General features: G+C 33.9%; 1 non-coding gene across 1 annotated transcript; it reads right to left on the bottom strand.

The window, feature by feature from the left end:
• Nucleotides 1-8,104: 8,104 nt before the first annotated feature.
• On the bottom strand, nucleotides 8,105-8,232 carry LOC113923262. Its single transcript, XR_003520260.1, has one exon. It is a non-coding gene; the product is annotated as a small nucleolar RNA SNORA31 (small nucleolar RNA).
• Nucleotides 8,233-10,858: the final 2,626 nt, after the last annotated feature.

The following is a 10,858-nucleotide window of genomic DNA, read 5'->3' as shown; positions in this document are numbered from 1 at the left end:
TAAAATAATGTCTTAAGGAATATAAAAATTAACATAAATTTTTTGATTTTAAGGCAAAGAACCGGCCAGGTAGTTTTAAAGATTAAGATGAAAACAACTAATCTGATTTATGTCTCATTTTAAGCATTTTGACTAGTATTTCTGTCATATTTATTTGATTTACTTAAAATATAAGTATTTCCTTGATTGTACAGGTTATGAATAAATTTAAATACTATCTCAGTTTTTGTGATATATGGTTGAGGATGACAGAAAATAAAATATCAAAAAAGAAACAACAAAAGTCTTTATAATTATCACAGGTTGATGCAGTGACTCCTCTAAACTTCCCATTCTAACATCTCATCTGTATACTCTTAGCTATTGAGATAAATATTCTCAAAATATGTTATGACTTAGAACCTTTTATATCTTTCTTTCTCAATGGTTACATTGCTGCATAAAAAATTATAATTGAAAATTTCAACACCATAGTCAGCTTACAAATACAGAACATAAAACTTTAAGTTCTTTGTGTATTTAAAAGAGACTTAGAATAAGAACATTTGTACCATATACTTTATGCTGTTGTTAACATGACTTTATGTGAAACTGAAAATCAATTTATTTCATTTTCTTTTTGATGGATTGCTTTCCTTCACTTGAGTTTCCATATAATTTGTAGTTAAGAAGCAAGGAACTTGGGGCTCCTGGGTGGCTCAGTTGGTTAAGAGTCCAATTCTTAGTTTTTGGCTCATGTCATGATCTCAGGGTCCTGGGATCTCAAGCCCCGTATCGGACTCCACACTCAGTAGGGAGTCTGCTTGAGGGTTCTCTCCCTCTCCTTCTGCCCCGCCCCTGCCCCCACTTGCACTCTCTCTCTCTCTTGCTCTCTCTCTCTCACAAATAAATCTTAAAAAAAAAAAAAGCAAGGAACTTGACTTGTGAAATGGCAGTATGACAAGATCCACAGATCTGTTCCCTGACAAAACAATGAAAATTGATGAACATTAGATTTTTTAAAATACTGTTTAAACTGTGGAAATTGTCCTGAGAGCATAGAGCACATGGAGATAAGTGTATTTAATAAAATTTACAAAGTTCTCCTAAGAATACTGAAGAACCTATGGCATTTGAGCCACAACCCTTTCCCTTTCTCCACAGATCAGTATGATGGAAGTTCTACTCCAGGTGTATGTGGTGAGAATATGGGCTCCTTCTCTTCCAGCTCCAAATCTTGGGTGATGGGTTCTTTCTGGGTGAAGCAGCCCAATGACATGCTAATTCTCTCAGTTCCATTCCTGTTTCCATGGGTTAAATGTTTTTAGATTCCACATAATAAGTGAGATTATATAGTATTTGTCTTTTTCTGATATATTTCACTTAGCATAATGCCCCCATGATCCATCTATGTTACAAATGGCAGGATTTCCTTGTGTGTAATATTCCATTGTGTATCTATACCACATTTTATTTATTTATCCATCAGTCAACACTTAGGTTGTTTCTGTGTCTTGGCTATTGTGAATAATGCTGTAACAAACATGGGAATCTCTTTAAGATAGTGATTTCAATTCCTCTGGGTATATGCCCAGTGAGATTGCTGGGTCATGTGGTAGTTTTATTTTAAATTTTTTGAGAACTTCAGACTGATTTTTGCAGTGGCTGTACCAATTTATATTCCTTCCAGTAGTGCACAATTGTTCTTTTTCTCTTTTTCTTCAGCATTGTTACCTCTTTTTTTTTATAATAGCCGTTCTAACAGATGTGAGTTCATATCTCATTATTGTTTTGATTTACATTTCCCTGATGATTAGTGATGTTGAGCACTTCTTCATGTATTTGTTGACCGTTTGTATGTCTTCTTTGGAAAAATATGTTTAGGTCCTCTGCCCATTTTTAAATTGGATTGTTTGTTTCTTTGCCATTAACATTTTTTCATTGTTTTTATGAGTTTTTAAAAAATATATTTTGGATATTAACCTTATCAGATACATGGTTTACAAATATTTTCTCCTATTCTGTAGGTTGCCCTTGATTTTGTCAATATAGTTTGATGTAGTCGCCCTTGTTGATTTTTGCTTTGGTTTCTTGTTCCGTTAGTGTCATAATACAAAAGGTCATTGCCAGGACTGATGTCAAGGAGCTTTTTACCCATGTTTTCTTCTGGGAATGTACTTTTTCAGGTCTTACGTTAAAGTCCTTAATCCATTTGAGATCATTTTTGTGAGTGGTGTGAGATATGGGTTCAGTTTTATTCTTTTGCATGTGGATATCCAGTTTTCCCATTTATGGAAGAGACTGTCCTTTCCCCACTAAGTATTCTTGGCTCCCCTGACAAATATCAGTTGACCATATATGTATGAGTTAATTTCTGGGCTCCCAATTCAGCTCCTTCAGTTTATCTATCTGCTTTTATGCCAGTACTACATTGTTTTGATTATTGTAGCTTTGTAATATAGCTTGAAATCAGGAAGTAAGATGCCTCCATGTTGTTTCTTCTCTAACATTGTGTTGGCTATTCAGAGTCTTTGTGGTTCCATAGGAGTTTGAGAATTGTTTTTTCTATTCTTTGAAAAATGCCATTCGGATTTTGGTAGGGATTGCATTGAATCTATAAATGGCTTTGGATAATATGGATATTTTAACGCTATTATTTTTTCCAATCCATGAACATGGAATATCTTTCCATGTATTTGTGTCCTCAATTTCTTTCATCAGTGTCTTATGGTTTTCAGTCTATAGATCTTTCACTCCCTTGGTTAAATTTATTCCTAAGTATTTTATTATTTTTGATGCTAATGTGAATGAGATAGTTTTCTGTAAATGCAACTAATTTTTGCATGTTGATTTTGTATCCTTAAACTTGATTCAATTTGTTGATTAGCTCAAAAATGTTTTGATGGAATCTTTAGAGGGCATTTACATAGAAGATCATGTCATCAGCAATTAGAGACAATTTTACTTTTTTCTTTCTGATTTGGATGCCTTTTATTTCTTTTTCTTGCCTAACTTCTCTAATTAGGATTTCCAATACTTTGTTGAATAGGAGTTATGAGAGTGGGTGCTCTTGTCTTGTTCCTTATCTTAAATGGAAAGCTTTCAGCTCTTTACCATTGAGTATGATGTTAGCTGTGGGCTTCTCATATATGCCTTTATTATGTTGAGGTGTATTTCCTTTATGCATAATTTATTAAAAGTTTATATCAGAGAGTTGAGTTGTTGAATTTTGTGAAATGTTTTTCCTGCATCTATTGAGATGATCATATGATTTTTGTCTTTCATTCTATTTATGTAGTGTCTCACATTTATTGATTGTCCTAGGTTGAAACATCCCTGCATCTGAGGGATAAATTCCACTTGATCATGGTATATCATCTTTTCAATGTGCTATTGAATTTAGTTTGCTAGTATTTTGTTGAGAATGTTTATACCTCTATATATCTCTATAAGGATATTGTCCTGAAGTTTTCTTTACTTGTGGGTTTGGTATCTGCATAATGCTGGCCTTGTAAAATGAGTTTGGGGGGCTCCCTCTTCAATTTTTTGGAAGTGAAAGTAGAAAAGATACTAATTCTTTCTTGAATGTTTGGTAGAATTTACCCTTTAAGCCATCTGATCCTGGGGTTTTCTTTGCTGGGAGGTTTTTGATTACTATTTCTATATATTTTATATTTTTCCATGATTTTACTTGTTAGATTATATGTTTCTAGGAACTTAAATATTTCTTCTAGGATTTCCAATTTATAGGCATATAATTGTTCACAGTAGTCTCAAATGATCCTTTATATTTCTGCGGTGTCAGTTATAATGTCTCCTTTTTTATTTATAATTTTATTTATTTGGGTCTTCTTTCTTTTTTCCTTGGTAAATCTAGCAAAATAGGTGTCAATTTTGTTAATGTTTTCAAAAAAATCAGTTCAGATTTGTGTATCTTTTTATTGATTTTCTAATCTATTTCACTTATTTCTGCTCCGATCTTTGTTATCTCCTCTCTTCTGCTTAATTTGGGCTTGGTTTGTTCTTTTCCCACTTCCTTGAGGTATGCAATTAGGTTGTTTATTTGAGATCCTTTTTTTTCCTTATTGTAGGCATTTGTTCCCATAAACTTCCCTCTTGCACTGCTTTCTTGCATCCCAAAAGTTTTGATATGTTGTGTTTCCATTTTCATTTGTTTCAATATATTTTTTTTATTTTCCTTTTGATTTCATCTTTAAATCACTGGTTGTTCAAGTGTGGTCTTTAATTTCCACATATTTGTGAATTTTATAGTTTTCCTCCTGTTATTAATTTCTAGTTTCATAGCACTGTGATGAAAAGATATGTGATATGATTTCAGTCTTTTAAAATTTGATGAGCTTTGTCTTGTGACCTAATATATGATCTGGCCTGGAGAAGGTATCCATGTACAGAGAACAACATGCATTCTACTGCTGCTGAATGTTGCTGTTAGGGCTGAGTGAAGGTGCCCTGTGTGATGGCAAGGGCCATTGCAGACACACACATAGTGTCAATGGCTGGGCCCAAGAGCAGAGGTCAGCATCAGTTGCAGGTACACAAGCAGCTATCGGGTTTCTGTGTGTCAGCATGTACTTGCATGACTTCAGGGGCTAGCCACAAACACATGCATGATGGTTGGGGCTGGTGATGAGAGGTCAGGCAGCATGCAGTTGTGGCTGCTGGGGTTAGCTGCATGCATGCACATTAGTGCAGCACAGTGATAGGAGTCAGGGCTGGCTTGGGAGCCCAAGCAGCTGCAGGCCCCAGGCTGTCTGCATGCATCTGGGTGGCTATAGGTGCTAGCTTTCAGTGTGCACACAGAATTTGATGCTGGTGATAGAAGGCCAGGGCCAATGGCTTGCATGTACATAGCTTCAGAGACTAGCTGCAGACACAAATATTGGTGCTGGCCAATGACAGGAATCAGGGCTGGTACCAGGTCCACAAGCACTGTACAGGGCGGGGAGGATCTCGGGCAGCTGGTGTCTGCAAACAGGAAGGTCTGTGGTAAAAAACCTCAAAGCAAAATCTGCGAAGGATCCATGGTGGCTGTGTTGGCTGTTGGTTTCCTCAGTGGAGAAAGCCATGGGGGGGTCCTCTGTGGGTCAGTCGGGTCTATGAAGAGGTCCTCAGTGATGAAAGTTGGGGGTGTTCCAAGCACCCACAAGGGCTGTTGAGCTCCTCAACTGGCAAAGGTTGCTGGGGTCCTCTTCGGTACAGGCTATTGGGTACCTTTGTCACTTCTGTCATGTGGCTAATACTGTTTGCCCCCATGTTTATTTCTTGTTTCCAGCTGTCTCAGTTTTACTGGTATCTGTACCAGTAAAACTGTACCAGTAAAACTTTTTAAGTGGACTCAGCTCTCTCAGAACTATTTTTGTTCATGGACAGCTGTCTAATTGTTTCTGTAGGGGGATGGTGGCTGGGGTTTTCTACTCTACCATTTTGATTATTTCATTCTTCGTCATTGAGTTATGTTTTATAGAATCTAGTTCTCTGTTGAAATTGTCCATTCTTTCACCTATTTTGACCATATGTTTCCTATTTAACATGTTAATCACTAATTGCAACCTTTCCTACATTTTACTCAGAAGCTGCACGTAGGAAAACTGGAAAATTATGTAAGGAAAATTATACAGTTCACATAATATATACGAAGTTTGGGAAAAACAAGCAAAAAGATGGGAGCTCTCAGAAACAGCAACTATGTTATCAGGTGGCAAGAAAGAGAATACTGGTCATATTCTAAAATTTTACTAAGGTAAATTTTGATAGAAAATATATGAGTGCCCTTGCTTCATAGCACGAATACTATAAAGATTATTCATGAAGGTTGGTAGCTCTCAAAAATAAAATTTTGATATATGATCAAGCTGAGAAAAACAATCTATTTAATTTAATATATTTATACATGCAGCAGTCTAATGCTAATGAAATATTTAAAAATTGTATATAAAATATGGATTTATCGAGAAACCCAAGGACCAATATTTTTAAAATGTCATAGACATAAACAAAGAATATATAATGTGTCCCTTGATTAAAATAGCAGCAAGACAGCCTTTCTTGATACACTCTATGATAACTTCCTATTAAAATAACTGCATGGAAGACATAAGAAAAGATGAAAAACACCATCTCAGTGTTAGATAACTTTTCACCACATGTTGTCTTATGAGAGTACCTAGTTGGTGGGGACAAGATTGGTATATAAGAAAAAGAAAGGATAACTGATGAAAGTGTTGTTTATAGGGGATATGTGAGGAACTGGCCTTTAAAGTAGGAGCCTTGAGTTTTCTATAGTGATTTGAATTAAAAGAATGTAGAATGGGTATAAAATTCAAGAATGTTTCAAGTTATTTTATTAGTAATATGAAAGTATATTTATATCTAAGATTTTCTATCTTCCTGGAAAATAGAATGTAAGGTCATCTACTGAGCATGAGAGGAGAAACAAGATATCATTAAGAGGATAAAGAACAATATTTTTAATATATTCACAGTCTTCCCCCACTAGATTTCCAGAGTGCTGAAACTTCTACCCAGGAGATTAGAAGTTATTACTCTGGAATCTCACCAGCCAAAGAGGCAGCGTGAGATTCAAGAAAAGAGGTGAATAATATTGAAAGAGAGAGAGACATGCAGGAAAGAAACAAGAGAGACCTCTAAAAAGTTAAGCTACTAATATTGATTAAGACAGTGTGCCAAATGAGAATTGTCATTGCCACATGTTTTTGATCTTACAGTTATGCTCTTTTAAACATAATAACTTCATGAGTCTGGTCCAGAATATGATGTGTAGAATTTCTCCTCTATTTTCTATTACCTGTGGTCTGGATCCATGTTTTCATCGAAGTGTGAATGCTAGAGATGGGCTCTAAAAAACATGAAAGTAGAAAATATAAAGAAGCCTGCTCTTCTGACTACATTCCTGCTAGCTGCAGAAATAATAACATTGATAGTATCAATATTCCCTAATATGATGAACACATACAGTGTTTATTATGTGATAAGATGATTATACATATCTTCATGTATTATGTAATCTTAACTACCTTATGATGTGATTAGTTTTATAACAACTAGGCTTATACTTGCTACTTTATTTTTAAATAAATCACTTCTCCCATACTTTTATAAGTAAACAGATGTTTATTAAGAAAAAGCACCATTAATTGAAAAAGAAATAACCAAAGAGAATACTTTGGTTAAATTTACAAATAATTTGACAACTGATTGCTCAAAAGCAACACTAAAAGACAGAAATTACCATATGATTAAATGATAAAGAGATATAACCTGTAATTTTATAAAACACAAAAACATAAAGAATAAAGGTAGGTGGTATAATGGAATGACCTGTGATATAAATTGTTTCTTGATGAAAACAGTATTATGTAGGAACACTATAATTCTTTATTTAAAATGTCCATTATTCAATATAAAATTAACAGATATGCCACTAGACAAGCCCATATGAGAGGGAAAGAATGAAAAGGCAAGAAGAAAAATATACAAGAGAAATAGACCATTGTTGGGACAGATTATAGCATTAGTAGATAGACCTTCAAATTATTGTGATTAATAGTTCAGAAGAACAGGTAACAACTTGAAGAATTTTAACAGAGAATGATTTACTCTAAGATAAACTCATTTGTTTCTTCCCTGTACTAGAGTTCCTGTTTCTAGAAAAACAAAATCCAGCAGTGGGAATTTAAAATTCTTATTTTGGTTTAACAAGAGATTAGATAAAGCAGAAGGAAAAAAATGTAGACTATAGGTAGGTGGGTAAAAAAAAATATTCAGACTGACATACAGAAGGAGAAAAGAAAGAAATGAAAAATACATACATGGAAGTAAGGTAGTAGTTATTTCTGTCAAACTTCAATGAATCCAGAATGCCTATTATAGTCTCTAAAATAATAGCAAACAAACAAAACCCAGTATAAGAAGTGTATAACTAACAAGACCCTGAGATCAGGACCTTAGCCTAAATCAAGAGTTGGACACTTAATCAACTGAGCTACCCAGACACCCCCCAAAAAATTGCCCAACGTTTTTAAAAAAATAAACTAGATTGCTCATAAGAGGCACACTTTCATTTTTTATTTTATTGTATTTTTTTCCCTGTATTGCCCCATTGACTGCCACAATCAGACAGACAGAAAGTACGAGGGCACATTTTTTCTTGCATCTCTAGTGGAAACCTCAGCAGCAGACAGTAACTGCTACAAGTCTGTCAAATAGATGCATAAGAGGCACTAAACATAAGAACTCTGAAAGGAGGAAAATTTTTCAAAAGACTATAGCGTGGAAATATGAGTAAGAAAGGTGTAACTATACTAAAACCAGATACGGATTAAATTATTAATTGGACCCAGAGAACATATTTTATTTGATAAATCTATTAATACATAATGGATATGAATAACAATTCTAAATGTGCATGCATTTAATACCATAGCCAATTGGAAAATAGAAGATATAATTTAGGTATAACTGAAAGAACAAATTTACAGACTTAATGGATATTTCCAACACTTCCTCTCTGTCATTATTAGAATACTCAGAACATCAGTAAAGATATAAACTTGGAAAACACAAAATCAGTAGACATAACAATTTAAGAAAATATGAAAACTGAATACAGTTTTATTTAAGTACACATGGAATGTTTATCAAAATTTACCATATGTTGGGCTCTTAAGCAGATATCAAGATAACTAAAGTTATTTAAATCATGAGAATGTTCTCCGACCACAGTGAGATTAATCTATAAATCAATAAAGGGAATACAACTAGAAACATCCTTAAATTTTTGTAAATTAAATGATATACTTTTAATTCTTTTTTTTTTTTTTTTTTTTAGAGAGAGAGCACATACACATGAAAGTGGGGGCAGGGTGGGGGAGAGAATCTAAGCAGGCTCCACGCCCAGTGCAGAGCCCTATGTGAGGCTCGATCTCATAACCCTGACCCAACCCAAAATCAAGAATTGGATGCTTAACCAACTGAGCCAGCCAGGTGCCCCAATAAACACCATACTTTGAAATAACCATGGGGTCATAGAGGAAAACAGAAAATACTTTGAGACAAATAAAAACGAAAACACAACTTACCAAAATTTATGGGATGTAATGATAGCAGTGCATAGAGGAAAATTTATAGTAATAAACATATACATTAAAAGAAAAATTTCAAATTGATAATCCAACTTTACATCTTAAGGAACTAAAAAAGAACAAACTTAACCCAAAGCTAACAGAAGAAAGGAAATAATGAAGATTAGAGCACAGATAAACAAAACACAGAACAAAGAAGAATCAGTAACACCAAGAGTTGATTCTTTGAAACGTTAAAAAAGAGTAACAAACCTTTAGCTGGACAAATAGAAAAAGAAGACACAAATAATTAAAATCAGAATATTAGTTTGGGGAATTACCATCAACGTGCAGATAGAAAAACAATTTTAAGAGAACAATTGTATGAACAATTATATACCAAAATTAGATAACCTATATGAAATGGGCAAATTTTCAGAAACACATGAACTACCAGACTGACTCAAGGAAAAAAATAGACAAATCAGAACATAACTATAACAATTAAAGAGAATAAATCAGTAATTTAAACTAACAACCCAAAAAACAAAATAAAACAAAAAAAATCCTCCCAGTAAAAACAAGACAGGACCAGATTACTTCACTGGTGAATTCTACCAAATCTTTTTTAAATAGGTTCCACACTCAGCATGGGACCCATCATGGGGCTTGAACCCACAACCTCAAGATCAAGACCTGAGCTGAGAGCAAGGGTCGGAAGCTTAACGAACTGAGCTACCCAGGTGCCCCTCTACCAAACTTTTTAAGAAAAATTTAATACCAGTCCTATTCAGAGTTTTTTAAAAATGGAAGGGAGCACTCCCTAACTCATTCTTTGAGGCCAGTAATACCCTGATACCAAAGTCAGATAGATACAAGAATATTATAGGTCATTACCTTTTATAAATATAGATGCAAAAATCCACAAGAAAATACTAGAAAATAATGAATCCAGCAGCATATTAAAACAATTATATACTATGACAAAGTGGAATTTATCCCAAGAGTGCAGGGTTATTCAACATAAGAAAAAAAATGATTAATAGACTGAAGGATTTTTTAAAAACTACCTGGCATTGGAATTGATGCAGAAAAAGCATTTCACAAAATCTGACACTGTCATAATAAAGGAGAACTCAGAAAATTAGGAAAAAATCACAGCTAAAATCATACTCAGTGATGAAAAACTGAATGCTTTTCCTCTAATATCAGGAACAAGATGAGGATGTCTGCTTCCACTGCTTCTATTTAACGTAATGAGTCTAGGCAGAGTAATCAGCCATGAAAAAGATATATAAAGCACTCAAATTAGAAAGGGAGAACTAAAACTATCTTCATTTGCAGATGACATAATCCTATATGTAGAAAATCCCCAAAATAATCTACAGAAGCCCCTACTAGAACTAATAAATGAATTCAGCAAAGTTGCAGATAAGATTAACACATTAAAAAAAAAAGTTTTTTTTCTATGTGCAGCAAATAATAACCTGAAAGGGAAATTTAAAAAGCAACTTCATTTGTAAAGGAAACCTAAGGAATAAATACCTATAATAAATTTAACTTCAAGAAGGTGAAAGCATACACACTGAAAATTATAAAACATTTTTGAAAGAAGTTAAGAAAGAGCTAAATGAATAAAAAGCTTTTCATGTTCATGGATTGGAAGACTTATTATTGTTAGGAAGGCAATATTCCCTGAAAGCAATCTACAGATGCAGTATAACATCTATCAACCTTTCAATGCCCTTTTTTTGCAGTCCTGGAAAAGCTGACTCTCA

This window comes from Zalophus californianus, chromosome 9 (genome assembly GCF_009762305.2).
Source record: "Zalophus californianus isolate mZalCal1 chromosome 9, mZalCal1.pri.v2, whole genome shotgun sequence".
NCBI classification, from domain to species: domain Eukaryota; kingdom Metazoa; phylum Chordata; class Mammalia; order Carnivora; family Otariidae; genus Zalophus; species Zalophus californianus.
This window is presented reverse-complemented; position numbering and strand designations above follow the sequence as displayed.